Here is a 4,488-nt window from a genome sequence, read left to right as displayed (position 1 = left end):
TCCGTGCACGCACGTCCAACACGATGATCGGCCTTCCGCGCCCGAGCGGACGCTTCTCTCGATGCCACTCATCCGGCCGTCCGACAACTTCCTTGGCACGGCCCCCCTGGACCATGGCATTTAGGCCTAGTGCTGGGTCCGGGCGGCGGCCATGCGACGATACCGCCAACTTAGGGCGCGCAAGGCGATTTCGCCACGAGTGTGCGCGCCACCAACTATGCCTGTGGCGGCGCTCGGGCGTTTTCTTCGTGGCGGACCTGCTCGTCCTCCTCAATGGCGACGCTTGGTCGCTTTCCTCATGGCGGAACAAAGCCGTCCATGTCATGACGGCACGGCAGAACTAATGCACGACACGACCCTTGGTGGGGGAGGGGAGGGACGAATCCGTGCGACGTGGGCTGGATCTCAGTGGATCGTGGCAGCAAGGCACTCTGCCACTTACAATGCCCCGTCGCGTATTAAGTCGTCTGCAAAGGATTCAGCCCGCCGCCCGTGGGGAAGGAGCTTCGAGGCGGCCGGACGCGGCTCGTCGGCCGGAACGGCTTAGCCAATGGCACGTGCCTTGGGGGCGCAAGCGCCCTAACGTGGGTCGGGGCAGGCGGCGGGCGCAGCGCCGCTTGCTAGCTTGGATTCTGACTAGAGGCGTTCAGTCATAATCCGGCACACGGTAGCTTCGCGCCACTGGCTTTTCACCAAGCGCGATGACCAATTGTGTGATCAACGGTTCCTCTCGTACTAGTTGAATTACTATCGCGGCACGGTCATCAGTAGGGTAAAACTAACTGTCTCACGACGGTCTAACCCAGCTCACGTTCCCTATTGGTGGGTGACAATCCAACACTTGGTGAATTCTGCTTCACATGATAGGAAGAGCCGACATCGAAGGATCAAAAAGCAACGTCGCTATGACGCTTGGCTGCCACAGCCAGTTATCCCTGTGGTACTTTTCTGACACCTCTAGCTTCAACTCCGAAGATCTAAAGGATCGATAGGCCACGCTTTCACGGTTCGTATCGTACTGGAAATCAGAATCAAACGAGCTTTTACCTTTTGTTCCACACGAGATTCTGTCTCGTTGAGCTCATCTTAGGACACCTGCGTTATCTTTAACAGATGTGCCGCCCCAGCCAAACTCCCCACTGACAATGTCTCCGCCCGGATCGGCCCGGTCAGACCGGGCCTGGAGCCAAAGGAGGGACTTGCCCCGCTCCGACCCACGGAATAAGTAAATAACGTTAAAGTAGTGTATTCACTTGCGCCCGTAAAGGCTCCCACTTATCCTACACCTCTCAAGTCATTCACAAAGTCGGACTAGAGTCAAGCTCAACAGGTCTTCTTTCCCGCTGATTCCGCCAAGCCCGTTCCTTGGCTGTGGTTTCGCTGGATAGTAGACAGGGACAGTGGGAATCTCGTTAATCCATCATGCGCGTCACTAATTAGATGACGAGCATTTGGCTACCTTAAGAGAGTCATAGTACTCCCGCCGTTACCCGCGCTTGGTTGATTTCTTCACTTTGACATTCAGAGCACTGGCAGAAATCACATTGCGTCAGCATCCGCGAGGACCATCGCAATGCTTGTTTAATTAAACAGTCGGATTCCCTTGTCCGTACCAGTTCTGAGTCGACTGTTCAGCGCTCGGGGAAAGCCCCCGAAGGGCGACTCCCGGTCCGTCCCCGGCCGGCACGCGCGACCCGCTCTCGCGCGTGAGCAGCTCGAGCAATCCGCCGACAGCCGACGGGTTTGGGGCCGGACCCCCGAGCCCAGTCCTCAGAGCCATCCTTTTCCCGAAGTACGGATCCGTTTTGCCGACTTCCTTGCCTACATTGTTCCATTGGCCAGAGGCTGTTCACCTGGAGACTGATGCGGTTATGAGTACGACCGGGCGTGAACGGTACTCGGTCTCCGGATTTTCATGGGCCGCCGGGGCGCACCGGACACGCGCGACGTGCGGTGCTCTTCCGGCCACTGGACCCTACCTCCGCTGAACCGATTCCAGGGTTGGCAGCCGTTAAGCAGAAAGATAACTCTTCCCGAGGCCCCGCCGCGTCTCCGGACTTCCTAACGTCGCGTCAACGCACATCCCGGCTCGGGAAATCTTAACCCGATTCCCTTTCGGGGATACGCGTGATCGCGCTATCTGCCGGGGTTACCCCGTCCCTTAGATCGGCTTACCCATGTGCAAGTGCCGTTCACATGAACCTTTCTCTCTTCGGCCTTCAAGTTCTCATTTGAATATTGCTACTACCACCAAGATCTGCACGACGGCCGCTCCGCCCGGGCTCGCGCCCCGGGTTTGCAGCGGCCGCCGCGCCCTCCTACTCATCGGGGCATGGCGCTCGCCCAGATGGCCGGTGTGGGTCGCGCGCTTTAGCGCCATCCATTTTCGGGGCTAGTTGATTCGGCAGTGAGTTGTACACACTCCTTAGCGGATTTCGACTTCCATGACCACCGTCCTGCTGTCTTAATCGACCAACACCCTTTGTGGGTTCTAGGTTAGCGCGCAGTTGGGCACCGTAACCCGGCTTCCGGTTCATCCCGCATCGCCGTTCTGCTTACCAAAAATGGCCCACTTGGAGCTCCCGATTCCATGGCGCGGCTCACCGGAGCAGCCGCGCCGTCCTACCTATTAAAGTTTGAGAATAGGTCGAGGGCGTGCGCCCCCGATGCCTCTAATCATTGGCTTACCTGATAGACTCGTATGGGCTCCAGCTATCCTGAGGGAACTTCGGAGGGAACCAGCTACTAGATGGTCGATTAGTCTTTCGCCCCTATACCAAGTCAGACGAACGATTGCACGTCAGTATCGCTTCGAGCCTCCACCAGAGTTCCTCTGGCTTCGCCCCGCTCAGCATAGTTCACCATCTTTCGGGTCCGACAGGCGTGCTCCAACTCGAACCCTTCACAGAAGATCAGGGTCGGCAGCGGTGCGGCCCGTGAGGGCCTCCGCTCGTCAGCTTCCTTGCGCATCCCAGTTTCAGAACCCGTCGACTCGCACGCATGTCAGACTCCTTGGTCCGTGTTTCAGACGGGTCGGATGGGGAGCCCGCAGGCCGTTGCAGCGCAGTGCCCCGAGGACACGCCTTGCGGCGCGCGGGTACCGGCCGTGCCAACGACGGCCACCGGGGGCACCTAAGACCCCGGGCTTGGGCCGCCAGCACGGCCGACACAGTCCACGCCCCGAGCCGAGCGGCGGACCAGCAAAGCCGTTCCGCATACGGCCAGGACGCATCGCCGGCCCCCATCCGCTTCCCTCCCGGCATTTCAGCACTCTTTGACTCTCTTTTCAAAGTCCTTTTCATCTTCCCTCGCGGTACTTGTTCGCTATCGGTCTCTCGCCTGTATTAGCCTTGGACGGAGTCTACCGCCGATTTGGGCTGCATTCCCAAACAACCCGACTCGTTGACGGCGCCTCGTGGGCGACAGGGTCCGGGCCGGACGGGCTCTCACCCTCCCAGGCGCCCCTTCCAGGGGACTTGGGCCCGGTCCGTCGCTGAGACGCCTCTCCAGACTACATTCGGACGGCACGGCCGCCCGATCTCAAGCTGGGCTGCTCCGGTTCGCTCGCCGTTACTAGGGGATCCTTGTAGTTTCTTCTCCTCCGCTTATTATATGCTTAAACTCAGCGGGTAGTCCCGCTGACTGGGGTCGCGGTCGGAGCGACGCGCACTCCGTTTTTGGGGTCCTTGGAGGCCTTTACGCGGCTACGCACTGCAGCGCTGCGCTGAGTAAGCGAGATCGCCACCACGCGCTGTGCCGGCACGATACGCCGGCAGCCCGATCTTCGGCCACCGCGCCCAGAGGCACGGGGAGCCATAAGCCGCGTCCTGCCCCCCACAAGGGTGGCGTGGGAGCGTGTTTGGCGTGACGCCCAGCAGCGTGCCCTCGACCGGGTGGCTCGGGCGCAACTTGCGTTCAAAGACTCGATGGTTCGCGGGATTCTGCATTCACACCAGGTATCGCATTCGCTACGTTCTTCATCGATGCGAGAGCCGAGATATCCGTTGCCGAGAGTCGTGTCGATGAATAGCATTGCAAACGGGGGGCAGCAAGCAAGCTGGCCGCGTCCCCGGATTAGGCACAGTGTTCCTGACGCGTCGGCGCCGTGGGTTCTTTGCCCCATGCACCAGCTCCGAGGGGCTAGGTGGACGAGGACTTGGCCGAGCGACGGACGATGCCGCCACCGGCAGATGGATGACGCGTGCGCGGTCTGTTTGGTCAGGGTCACGACAATGATCCTTCCGCAGGTTCACTACGGAAACCTTGTTACGACTTCTCCTTCCTCTAAATGATAAGGTTCAATGGACTTCTCGCGACGTCGCGCGGCGAACCGCCCCGTCGCGCGATCCGAACACTTCACCGGACATTCAATCGGTAGGAGCGACGGGCGGTGTGTACAAAGGCAGGACGTAGTCACGCGAGCTGATGACTCGCGCTTACTAGGCATTCCTCGTTGAGACCAACAATTGCAATGATCTTCCCCATCAC

General features: G+C 59.7%; 2 non-coding genes and 1 pseudogene across 2 annotated transcripts; all 3 read right to left on the bottom strand.

The window, feature by feature from the left end:
- Nucleotides 1-378: 378 nt before the first annotated feature.
- Nucleotides 379-3,651, bottom strand: LOC112269602. Its single transcript, XR_002961496.1, has one exon. It is a non-coding gene; the product is annotated as a 28S ribosomal RNA (ribosomal RNA).
- A 214-nt stretch (nt 3,652-3,865) lies between these two features.
- On the bottom strand, nt 3,866-4,016 carry LOC112269619. Its single transcript, XR_002961513.1, has one exon. It is a non-coding gene; the product is annotated as a 5.8S ribosomal RNA (ribosomal RNA).
- Nucleotides 4,017-4,213: 197 nt separating this feature from the next.
- The window catches only part of LOC112269468, a 2,334-nt pseudogene continuing 2,059 nt past the window's right edge, over nt 4,214-4,488 (bottom strand).

This window comes from Brachypodium distachyon, chromosome 5 (assembly GCF_000005505.3).
Source record: "Brachypodium distachyon strain Bd21 chromosome 5, Brachypodium_distachyon_v3.0, whole genome shotgun sequence".
Lineage (NCBI taxonomy): Eukaryota > Viridiplantae > Streptophyta > Magnoliopsida > Poales > Poaceae > Brachypodium > Brachypodium distachyon.
The sequence above is the reverse complement of the archived record's forward strand: the minus strand, read 5'-3'. Positions and strand labels throughout refer to the sequence as shown.